Below are 13765 nucleotides of genomic sequence, written 5' to 3' on the forward strand. Positions count from 1 at the left end.
GTACATACTCCTTTTCAAGAGGAATATCGCTTTTTGCTGCTGTAACATTTTCAAAATCTTTTATATTTATTTTAAAATTTGGCTAATTTTCTTGCTTTGTAAATCTTGTGAATTTATGCCTGGTTCACTTTCATTTTGAATTAGGAATTCTGGGTAAAATAATGGTTTCCCATACTATTTAAAAAAAAGGTTCCAAAATGGGGTGTTCAGTGGTTCCACTCTTAAAAATAAACATTCTTTATTGCATTTATGGTTTCATGAAGAAACATTAACATCCATGGAACTTTTCCATTAGACAAAATATTTTTTAGATTAATTAATTGTGCTTCAGACTAAGAAAACATTGAATGTTTAATGTTTAATTTAATGGATGGTTCTTTGAGTTTCTTTTATGGCGTCAGTGCAAAAATCACTTTTATTTTCACATTTATTTTTAAGAGTGTAGAACAATTTTTGGTTCCCCAAAGAACCTTTCAGTAAACAATCCTTAAAATATTTCTTTCTTTGTGTAAAAAACAAACGAAAGAACATTATAAAATAAAGTTTTCTTTATAATAGCAGATGTTGAAGCTGAAGCAAAGCAATGTTTTGAAACCGCCATATTCTTAACAAGTAGAAAAAAAGAAAGAAACCACAGATCATAAGCCCATCTGCATCAGTAGCCTACAAGAAATAAGATTAATAGCAGTGCCGCTCAAAAAATGAATCCTGCCAAAACAGTGCTTAAGAATGAAAACACAAATCTTAGATTGAAGAGTGGATATAATTAGTCCCCAAGATGAAACTGTTATATATATTCATAATCTGAGGAGGTCTTAAAAGCTTGTGTTTGGATTGGTTTGGAGTTTGGCAGTTTGTCAGAGTGGGTGGAGAGACATCAGATTGACAGAAAATGTATTAAATCTTATGTTTGAGCTTGGATGTAAACTCAGTGGAACACATGCACATAGAGGTTCTTTCATTGGGGAAATAAAGACCATATGTAGCACACACACTGAAACAGCCGTCTGCTGCTGGAAGCCCACTATGTGTCTGCCGTATAAATCCAGACAAGTAACAGACTTTTTTTTTTTTTTTAAGAAAACCCTTCTTGTCCTAGCATTACTGATTCCCTGCAACTGGAAAATGGGAGCAATCGTAGAGGAGTGAATCTTTGTTAGGTCATTTCCTGTAGTTTTTTTTCCTTCTAGTAGACCCACAGCCTGCCCAGGAGCTGGATTTGTTTCCATGGATACTGGAACAATTCCAAGGATTGCCTGCTGGTTTTTAGTGTGCTCTTTGATGAAGGGAAGCCTCGGAATAACCAGATATGGGAAGAAGAAGAAAAGAGCCAACACGTTCCTGTAATCCTCACATCTTCTTTCATGCAGTACAACTAGTTACTTTCTTTCTTTCTTTCTTTCTTTCTTTCTTTCTTTCTTTCTTTCTTTCTTTCTTTCTTTCTTTCTTTCTTTCTTTCCTGGGATATCAAAAGGGCATAGTTACACTGTAATTATATATATATATATATATATTTTTTTTAAGTTTAAATAATTATTATGTTAAAATTGTTTCTACACACCATATTTTCAGTGCAATTGCAAATAAAGATCTGAGAGGAAATCAAAATGCACATAATTTACTGTCTTAATGCATGTTCCCTACTGGCCAAAGTTTTTCAGTGCATGTCGCTCTGCCTCCTAAATGCATTTCACCTCACATCACAAATCCCTCTTACTTCTCAGCCTCTTGGAAACCTTCTGGCTTGACAATTCAGTTGGCTCCTGATTAAAGGACACCTATTATGCCCCTTTTTACAATATGTTATATAAGTCTCAGGTGTCCCCAGAATGTGTTTGTAAAGTTTTAGCTCAAAACACCCCACAGATCATTTATTATATCATTCTGAAAAGGCCTATTTTGAGTGGAAGCAGAAACACTGTTTTCGTGCACGTCTCTTTAAATGCGAATGAGCTGCTGCAAGAATAGGGCTGTGCCTTTACAGCTCCTTCCTCCAATACACTGCTAAAACATCTGTTTGGTTTTGATAATCATGTCTTTTGTACTGAAATCATGTTTTTTTTTTAAAAGCCAAACATTTCTGCACATGCACTAGTGGTTTAGCAAATCACAATACACTGGGCCAGCTAACCAATCTAAGCCCATTGTGTATTTATGAGGGAGGGGCTTCTTAAACCAACCACCCCAAATCCGAAGCACGTGCATAGAAAACGGCTGTCACTTGGTATGTGAGTACTAAGCTATGTCTTATTGCACTTAAACTGTCAAATACAAAAAGGTTTATGTTTATAAAAACGGTTATGTCTGTGCAGGTAAACAGCTGGGAAAGTAATCGCATGTTTATATTAGATCTGTGCAGCTGCAACAGCGTAATACAGTAAATAAATCAATAAATCTCTGCTCTCTTGTCTGCTCTGAGGCTGGGACTCTAAACAATGTTTTGTGCAGCCAAAGACAGAACAGTTAGCATGCTTTGTTCGAACTGCTATACCACTGTCACTTGCGAGAACACAATGGCTGTGACGCGGGTGGAAACTTGCAGATTAAGGGCCAGTAATATTATAATAAGAATTATTAAAATTATAGGGGGGGGGGGGGGGTGAATATGAGCAGCTCAATAGCTTTCAGAGAAAGGCTTACCAAAGCAAAGTGACTAAGTTGTCCTTTTGGGTTTGTAGATGCACCAGAGATCCAATGACAACACTTAAACATGGAAAAAATTTAATTTTCATGTAATGTCCCCTTTAATAATATTAAGTCCCACCTACATTTTGTGATTTGAATATCATCTTTCAACTCAGATTTTCAATATAAAATTGGTTGTGAATGGCATTGTAGTACAGCTGATGCACTACTATCTTTAATATTCAAAGCTGCTATTTACAGTTCCTCCATGAGATTCTACAGGGATTAGTTGTAAGCAAATCACCAACTCTTATCGAGTCAGCAGTGACATAGTTGCACATAATCAAACTTCAGCTTTCATAGTGACCTCAGATAACCCCATATGTCTTTGGTTGCTATGGAGACCTGTCGTCAAAAGTTAACTTCCCCTTTGGTCAGTGAGGGAAGTAATTTGCAGTTGCACCTGAATTTTCGAGACAAAGAGCTGCAACCTGACCCTTGGAATTTCCGGGCTTTTATGGGAGTTTGAGGAGGAGTTTGTCAATGATCAGGGGTCAGGATTAGGGAAGAAAAGGTCACCATAATTGGAGAAATCAGAGGGAGTGCTTGGTGTTCCAACTGTGTGCTTTTGTCTTGAACAGCGGTAACCCTTAACACTGAAAATCAGCCACATGTATGCTGAAGAAAATGGTGTAGAAACAATTTTCACTCAGAAATTGCTAGTCAATTTCACTTTTTTATTGTGTAGAAAGCAACTGCAGCAAGGTGTCTGATACAGACAGTTTTGCATCAGCACATAAAGGCAACTATTTTTACAAAACAATAATTGAATTCCTATTTTATAAGTTGCTTTTGCTAGATTGCATAATTGTTAATATGATTTTAATAGACACTGAAAAGGTAAGTTTTGCAAAGCCTCATGCAGTAAAAAAATAAAAAATAAAAATAAAATCAGTTCAGACTATTATTGACAATGAACAACATTTATATCCTGCAAAATCTGCCCAAAATCAATTACAACCAGACATGGTCACATTTAACCTGCACTTTTGTCACAACAACTTGTATTTGCATCTCTCATTCAGACTCTGTGTGCACACTGTAAAACTCTAGGGTCAGTCTTTTGTGTCCTCTATCCAAGCACAGACTTTCTAAGAGGGGATGATGCTGTGGAATGTGGCCAATCTGGCCCCCGTCCTGAATAGTGACGCTCAATGAGGCATGCTGGGTACTCCAGTAAGTGTGTCCACTGCACTGGCTATTAGCATAACAAAGACTATGAGATGAAGATGAATGAATTACAGGACTAGGGCAGTTCAAGTGGGATATTTTTAACAGGCTGATCATAGTAGCACAGCTCTCATCAACAACCTACAAAATTTAAGGAATCATTAATGAATCATTTATCAATATTTTGAATCAGGTGCTGTTCAAATGACAAAACATATGGCACTGGGGAAAAAAGTTGAATAATTACAATATTTAATGTTTCCTATGCTAAACAAGACTGCAGTAAAATATAGTAAAATATTATTGCGTTTTTAAAAACTCATTTTCTATTTGAATATATTTTAAAATGTAATTTATTCCTGTGATGCAAAGCTGAATTTTCAGCATTATTACTCCAGTCTTCAGTGTCACATGATCTTTCAGAATTCTTATACTGAGTTGCTGCTCAAAAAAACATTTTATTTCAAAGGTTGCATAGAATCTATCAAAAGCGGGAGTAAATAATTTTATAATAAAAACAAAAACAAAAATCTACTTCAAATGAACGCCATTCTTTTGAACCTTATTCTCATCAAAAAAAAAAAAAAAAAAAAAAAAAAAAAAATCAATAATTTGAACGTTACAATGATTTCTGAAGGAACGTGTGAGACTGAAGACTATAGTAATGATGCTGAAAATTCGGCTTTGTGTCACAGGAATAAATTACATTTGAAAATATATTCAAATAGAAAACTGTTATTTGGAATTGTAATAATATTTCAAAACTGTTAACCAGAAGTCTGTGTATAAGCAATGATACTGAGCAACAATTATTGCTTACAGTGCAATAAAGTTCTCTCTGAATGAACTATAAAGTTGCAACTATTGAGTTGATGACATACATTTTACCAGCGCTGCTGCATTACAGAGACTTGATACTTGCTCCTGTTTCTAGTGGAAATTTCCATTCTTTCACCACAGGGAGGGTCTTCTACACAGTTCCCTCCCTTAATTCCTCATTACCTGTGATGATCATTAAGATGCGGCTGTGCTTCACACATATTCAGGAGGATGATCTCATTACCAAAGCCACTCCTGGCTAGGATGTTTTCCAGCAGTCTGCAGGTCTTAGCAGGTCGCAATCAAAATGAAGGCGGTCTGAAACCAAATCCTCATGTTCCTACATGTGCACGTCTAATGTATGTTCAACTCCTAATGTTTTACAGTGTCCCTCAATGTCACTGGATATTATAACAGTTTAAGAAGTAACCAATCAGGTTTCATTCTCCCGGATCTGTACGGTAGCTTTCATTTGCAGCAGATGATTAAACAAATGACCAATAATCCAGATGGCAAATTAGCATTTCCCTCTTCAAGCTGCAGCTGACATTTCTTCCATTGGATTTGATTTGGGATGCATGCGAGTTCAAACATACAATGAGATATTCATACCAATTAAATTGTCTGCAAGATCTGCAAGAAATGTAGTTTTCCAGAGAAACACTGGCAGATGCAGTGTTGAGCTAATCTGAAACGCAACCCACCAGAGCTGCCATATACATATTAGTTTTAAAGGACAAAGAAGTCTTTATACACAGCCGGAGCTGCTCAGAAGTTATTGCACAGTGTGCAACCATCACATACAGTACTACATCAAACCGTTTCATCTGTCCCTTATAAAGCCATGCTGCAAGGTTAAACTAGATTTTCTGAAAACAAAAACAAAATGTGAGCAGCGTTTGCCAGTTTAAAAAGTTTGAATGGATAAATCGCTCAAAAAAGTGATATGTTCAGTGTTATTTTAGTATCATTTATATCGTTATATTTATTAGTATTTAATATATATATATATATATATATATATATATATATATATATATATATATTTCTATAGTTGTTTTATTTTTTAAGCATTTCTGTATATTGTATTTAATATTTATTTCAGTTTTTGCAGTAAACTTTATTATAAAACTTATTTTATTATATATATATATATATTTAGAGTATCACATTCAGTTCATTAGGCATTTATGGCTTATATAATATAATATATTAAGAATATGGATCTCATAATATTCAGAAGCTCAAACTGAGAAAAACTGTACTGATATTTATACGGTCAAAGATTAAAAGATTAAAGATTAGATTATTTAAGATTAAAATCTGATAGTTTGTAATGTAAATCAATAAGGTTGGTGTTTATATCAGAATAGCAAATTCCTTAAAATGATATATATGTCAGTTGTATCTCTATAAGTCTCAATAATATTTCTTAGTAAGATGATATTTAAATAATAAACATCTGTAGTTTCTAAACATATATATTGCAATACAATGTTGATTAAGAGAGAACAAATAAATGTTCAACAAAGCCTGATGATCATATTCGATACTCACATTTTAACCCCACCCCAGAAAAATTAATGTATAATCAAATAAAGTTACTTCAGTTCAGCAAGTGTCCATCTTAAAATATTTTTGTTTTCTTTATGAAAATCAGTCAAGATTTCACAGCCAAAATACATTTTACAATACAAATTTTATTTTAAAAATCAGATTAAAAGGCCTTTTATATGCTGATAAAATAACAGTCAGATGATAGCAGATTGTGCACAGGTTTTTCAGCAAATTTTGGATCTTGCGATCATTTAGATGCCTTAGAAATCAGCATATCAAATATAATAAATAATGCTCAAGGCTGATTAGTTCACTAGCCTTCAATGCAATTTTTATCATCAAGATTTAGGAAATCATTCATGTTTTGAGCACAAACACTGCAGGATGAGTTACATTAATCACTAATCACTAATCACTAACCTTGCATGTTTAGTGCAAGCAAAGTACCGTAAGTGCCATATCATTCTGCAAGCAGTGCAAACAGTTAAGTTAATATGAGGTGTTTATGCGTCTGTTTTAGGCCGCACTGACCTCGGCCCCTTTGTGAGGCTCCAACAAAGAACCATCTGCAGCGCAAGCGAAGCTGAGACAAGAGAGAGAAACATGGAGGACTGACTGACTGACTGGGGGAGGGACGGCAGCTCCAGAAAGATGCAGAAACAGACAGAGAAGAACAAAGACAGATGAGAACGTGGGCTACTTCTGCAGAGATCTGTAAATATGCAATGAGGTAATTTTGCGGTGAAGGGGAAACCAACTATGGTTTCTCAAATGAGGGCACAGAATAAAACCCAGCACACAGTCAAGAAAATGGAGGGCTCCTGTAATCTTTTGCAAACATACTTCCTTAACAGGAGTGGATGAAAGTAATTAGAGGTCTCGGGGGCTGGGTTCTTGTTAACCATTTCACGACCGATTTCAAAAGCCCCTCTGGCAGATCTAAATAGATCAATCCAAGAAGAATCCACCAACTTTGAGAAGTTTGTGACTGCATTAGCTGGCAACTCTACTTATAAAACATTTAACATGCTCCTGCATGTACATTTGCAATGCAAAGCAGAAGTGAAGACCAAGAAGTCAAGAGATGCATGGCACTGTTACCTGTTTTAAAGGTCTAATCAACAAGAAGTTAGAAAATTTTAATACAGTTTCAAGCACATTACCTACTCCAGTGAGGAAAAAGAAAGAGCTCAGAACTCTCAAGAACATGTCAGATCTCAAGACAAATTATTTTTAGTGATATGTGCATGCTGTAATGCGTTTCCATTTTTCTCACTTGTGATGGTCTCATAAAAAGCATTACAGTGAAAATGATGCTAAGGGCATGTTCACTTCAAGAATAAACTATAAAGAACACGTCCACACCACAACTATAAGGAAAACAATAGAGGAATGATATCAAGCAGTTGTGAAGTATAATTCCTTTTTAGCAGTAATTATATTTTAGCATTAAAGTATATTTTAGCAAGTAAAGTAATTCCTTAACTGTCACAATAAAGCTAACCATCATAAAAAATAAAATGGTTCTACAAGTAACCTTCATTTCTTTAAGCAAAAAATGTGTTTAATATATATATTAAAATGGTTCCATTAGTTAACTAACAATGAAAAATACTTAAATGCATTTATTATTCTTAATAAATGTTGATTCCAACATTTACTAATACATTATTAAAATCAAAAGTTTTATCTATTAATGTAATTTAATTTATTTATTTATTTATTATTTAATTATGATCCAAACATGCTTGAACTTGGTTTTATCTTATTTTTTTAAATGAATTATCTTATCTTATTTAAATGTTTAGAGTAATTAATTTTTTTAATGTTTAAGCTCACCAAGGCTGCATTTTTGGCCAAAAATACAGTAAAAACAGTATTTACAATGTTATTACAATTTCAAATAACAGTTTCCTTTTTTAATACATTTTAAGATGTAATTTATTCCTGTGATTCAAAGCTGAGTCTACAGTGTCGCATGACCTTTCAGAAATAATTCTAATATGAAGATTTGATGTTCCATTATTACTTCTCACTTGTTGATAATAAGTTTTAATTTAATGAGAATGGTGAAGTCCAATGAAAAACAATACAGAGAAATGTATAAAGAATAATACCACACAATTCAAACAGTATATAATTATATTTCAGCATTAAAGTAATGATAAAATGTCCTTAATTGTCACAAAAAAGAGCAATTCAAAAAAGGTTCTAAAAGGAACCTTCATTTTCTTTTAGAAATAAATGAACAAATATTACATAAATATTTTAATTATAATATTTACAATCATTTACAATAAGGTTCCATTTGTTAACATGTTAACTATGTTAGTTAACATAACCTAAAAATGAAAAATACTTCTGAAGCTTTTATTAATCTTAGTTACTGTTGATTCCAACATAGACTACATTATTAAAATCAAAAGCTATCTTTATTAATGTTATTTAATGGACCCGATCTAACATACAGTAGACTAGCAAAAGAACAGCTGGATTTTTAATAACTAAGGTTAGCAAAGATTAATAAACACTATAGCAATGTACTTCTTATTGTTAATGTTAGTTTTTGCATTATATATAATTAATGAAACCTTATTGTAAAGTGTTACCTTTATTTCTCCTTTTCCGTGAAATTATGATCCAAACATGCTTAAACTGGGTTTTACCTCACTCTTTGACATTATGCATGTAAATGTATTTTCCAAATGCAATGCATGCAAGATAAATCATACATAATCATATAAACACGTGCTGCTGTACACATTGGAATCATATCACAGCTAGACCAATGGCTGCCCATAATCATCATGTAAATCAGTGCAAATATTTTACATAGAATAAAAACGCTTATTTACTAGATTAACAGATATGAGCATTAGTGATGAACAGCTGTGCAACATGACAAACAGGTACAGATGGATCACCTAGCAACAGCAGCCTTCCTTCCCGCAGCACAGCCGCCTGTGACTGTTATCACCATCTAGTGGTACGAGTAGTGATGTGATTGATACTAAATGTATGGCATAATTCGTAGCTACACAAATGTTAAACTTGTTTCTTTAGAACCCCATTCAATGTATTTTTCACCAAACGCCAGGAAGTCCCTCATATTTCTGATGAGATCATGCAAATACATCTAAAAACAAAGCATGCATGTATTCTGACAGATGAGCATGATTTACGTGGCTTTGTCATGTTTTAAAAACAGTGCATTAGCACTGTATGCGATTGCACGGTATCTATGCCTGAAAAATGTGTACACATATTTTATTGTGATTATGTCTACTCTAATTATGAGCGTAACCACGTATGCATAATCACATTGTTCTGTTCAATCACTGAACTGACTAAAAATCACATTAGGGTACATGTGATAATTTATCAGTCCTATTAGATCAGATTTGAAATGGGTGCAGAGGCAAAAACTCAACTCACATTCAAAAACAAACAAAGCTGCTGATTGGTCAGGTCAACACAAGACCTCAGGTTGCCTAACAACACAATCAGAATCGGGGGAGGGCCCCTGGGAGCACATTTTGTGGATGGAAGAAAATACTTGGAATTTTGCCAAGAAAAATAAACCAGACGAGAGAGAGAGAGAGAGAGAGAGAGAGAGAGAGAGAGAGAGAGAGAGAGAGAGAGAGAGAGAGAGAGAGACCTACTAAAGGTATAAAGAATGTACAGTGCATTATCAGTCGTAAGATCTGACAGCAAAGAACCCAGCCTTCAGGAACAAACCAACGGTATAGTCACCTAAAACTGCCCCTCATGCAACTTTTAGTTTAAAATATATAGACATAAACTATGAAAATACAGAATTAAAAACCATGGGGTCTAGAGTCTCATGATGTTTACAAGGTAAACTGCACTATTACTATTCATACTTAGAGGAATATTTTACATTTAAATGTTAACATTACTTTTTTTTTGTGAGTCTTTCCAAAGATAGTTCGGGAACATACTTGCAAATTGATTATTATTTTTTTTTGCTAGTAGTAATGTAATGGCATAGCAACCACCATTCATAAATCAAACCAAAACAAACCAAAATGAAACAAAACAAAATTTACCAAAACAAAAGAAAACAAAACAAAATGAAACGAAACAAAAGAAAACAAAAACAAAACAAAACAAAACAAAACAAAACAAAACAAAACAAAACAAAACAAAACAAAACAAGACAAATTCTAGCTGTTGTGTGTTTGGTAGAATAACACGTGCAGATATGAAGAACCCATGGGAAAAAAAAATTGTGTTTTAAACTTTTAAAATTTTTTTTTTACTTTTCTCATATTAATTCCTTACAATTGCAAGTATACATTTCACAATTCCGACTTTATTTGCAGTTGGGAGTTTATATCATGCAATTTTGAGATAAAAACTCTATCTAAAATTACCTTCTTTCATTTTTATTCAGTGGCGGAAATGGGCTTCCACAAGAACCAAATGCAGCTAGACATGGATGCAAAGCATTTGATAAGAACAGAGTCTGAGTGACCAAACAGGATGTGTTTTTGAGGGCTGGAGAGTGTGCTGTCAAAATCAACAGGATATGAGCCAGTTTGGTGCTGAAGATAAGGGTGAATGAACATGTCTGGTGTGTTTTCTGTGCAGCCTGTTAGATATCGATAAAAGTGCACATAATTTGAGAGCAATAAGTCAGTAAGACAATAATAAATCCGCTGTCAGCTAAAAAATAATCACATACAAAACAAACAGGAACACTTAATTTTACTTAAAAACAATAATTAATATTTGTAAATGTTTATGCTCACCAAGGCTCCATTTGTTTGGTCAAAAACACATAAAAAACAGTAATATTGTGAAATATTACAATTTCAAATAGCTGATTCCCCTTTCCCTATATTTGAAAAATTAATTTAATTATTTGATCAAACTCCGTCATTCCTCCAATCTTCAGTGTCACACGATTCTTCAGAAATCATTCTAATATGCTTATTTGCTGCTCAGTTATTACTGGTGCTCACTTATTAATTAATAATGGTTAATAATTATCAATTATTTATTTATTCATTTTTATTTTTTGCTGCTTCAGAGGAATAGAAAGTTCAAATCTGAAATAGAAATCCTCTGTAATATTATAAATTAATTTTCCTGTCACTTTTGATCAAGTGAATGGGTCCTTACGAAATATTTATTTATTTTTTGTCAATAAACTAAAACTAAATCAGTTATAGCGATGCTTGCATTTGCATGGATACAGAATAATAAGTCATTCCAGTTTTTAAACTAATCAAAGAACCAAAATGTAGAGAGACAGAGAGGAAGGAACCTAATGCACACAGCAGAGGAAGGATGAGATAAGACGGAGTGATAGTAAAAAGCTAAGTTCTAGTAGTCACTGTTTTTCTTTGTGTCAGCGTGATTTCTGATTGGCTGATTTTTTGCAGTGTGGGCGGTCCTTGTGAGTGGGTGAGAGTGAGCCGTTGCTAGTATGAGGAAATGAACTACTGATGTGATAAAAAGGGGGGAGTGTTGTCATGGTAACCCAATGGGCCGTGTGCACAAAACATTTTGCAGCAAAGGGAGGGGGTTAAAAAAGGGTCGAATTACAAAGCATCTAAACTTCCATCTTGAGTCGTCTGATGCATTTTCTGTGCGTGTTTGCTTTCACAGAGTCCTTGTTCAGAACAGCTCTGCCATCAAAAGAGACACAAATCATTCAAGGGTTAAGATTCCTTTCTATTCTCTATGGAATTATTACAATAAACAGAATACTTAGCAGAGACTGAGCACAGAAACAAATATGCGTAATAAAATAATAACCAGGAATCTAAATTAGGCCTGCGTGATGGTCAACGCCTCTTCATAGTCTCAGGCAATTTGTGCTTCTAAAATTAAAGATTACATTTTTCTAGTAGGCAAATTAAAGTGTTAATAATTAAATATAATCAATTAAAATAAGCTAATAATTATAAAAAAATAAGTAAGTAAAATGCTGCATTATTTTAGTTTTTAATTAAATTAAGTATCAGTGGCATTTCATTTAAACTAAGTAGCATACTTAAAATGGTACTTATATTTGTGTCTTTACCATCTCATGTATAAATGGTTGTATGAATGCAAAATAAATCATTTGTGGCCATGCTGCATTGTGGTTATTTTCCGGATTATGAACTTTACTAAGACTGTGTGTGTCTCAGACAGCACCCTTTGAGTTAATCCACAATATAACATGACCCTAAGTGCCTTACTGCTGAAATCATGCACAATTGGTATACATATAGTCGGTGAAATACATAGACAGAGTTGCTAAAGTGATGTGATGTCTGATTAAAAAAAAAGAAAAAACACAATATCTCTGAATTGCTGATTTGCCAGACTTTTATTGCTGTGACTCTAAAACAGAACTGTCCTTAACAAAGATGAAAAAATGAATAAGGAAACAAAAGAACTGAAGTACTGAAGCAAATGAACTGATTTTTGATAGTAGTCTGTATGAGAAGGCATCACGGGAATTCTAACATGGCCAAATGCTGCCCTCTTCTGATTGTCTTTAGGAAATATTTACAAAATCAAATTTTATCATTTACTCACTCTGCCAAGGCAACGTGTATATATATATATATATATATACAGTACAGACCAAAGGTTTAGACACACCTTCTCATTCAAAGAGTCTTCTTTATTTTCATGACTATGAAAATTGTAGATTCACACTGAAAGCATCAAAACTATGAATTAACACATGTGGAATTATATATGGAATTATATATAACAAAAAAAAAAGTGTGAAACAACTGAAAATATGTCATATTCTAGGTTCTTCAGAGTATCCACCTTTTGCTTTGATTACTGCTTTGCACACTCTTGGCATTCTCTTGATGAGCTTCAAGAGGTAGTCACCTGAAATGGTCTTTCAACAGTCTTGAAGGAGTTCCCCGAGAGATTAGCACTTGTTGGCCCTTTTGCCTTCTGTCTGCGGTCCAGCTCACCCCTAAACCATCTCGATTGGGTTCAGGTCCGGTGACTGTGGAGGCCAGGTCATCTGGCGCAGCACCCCATCACTCTCCTTCTTGGTCAAATAGCCCTTGATGCCTTCAGTGTGACTTGACAATTTTCATTGTCATGAAAATAAAGAAAACTCTTTGAATAAGACGGTGTTCCATCTTTTGGTCTGTACTGTGTGTGTATATATATATATATATATATATATATATCTTATTATTATTATTATATTTTTTTTACAAGATTACAGTTGGCTCATTTTCTGTAGATCTGTCTCATCTGATAGTAATTCACATATTTACACTATGACCTGAAATCCATAACCTCAGGCAAACGGGGAAATCTGATTCTTTTCCACCTACAACTCTGATGGCCTGAGGTTGAGTAAAACACAATATAACAATATAATGGTTGACTTATATAATAATTGTAATTTCATAGCTATTTCATTTATTAAAATGACATTTTTGTATTATTTGAAATGTTAGTTATGTATTCAGATATTTTGTTTTGAATAACTTAATAAAAAATAAATAATATATTTTTTGATAATTTAATAATATAA

Source organism: Carassius carassius, chromosome 44 (assembly GCF_963082965.1).
Source record: "Carassius carassius chromosome 44, fCarCar2.1, whole genome shotgun sequence".
In the NCBI taxonomy this organism is placed as follows: Eukaryota; Metazoa; Chordata; class Actinopteri; order Cypriniformes; family Cyprinidae; genus Carassius; species Carassius carassius.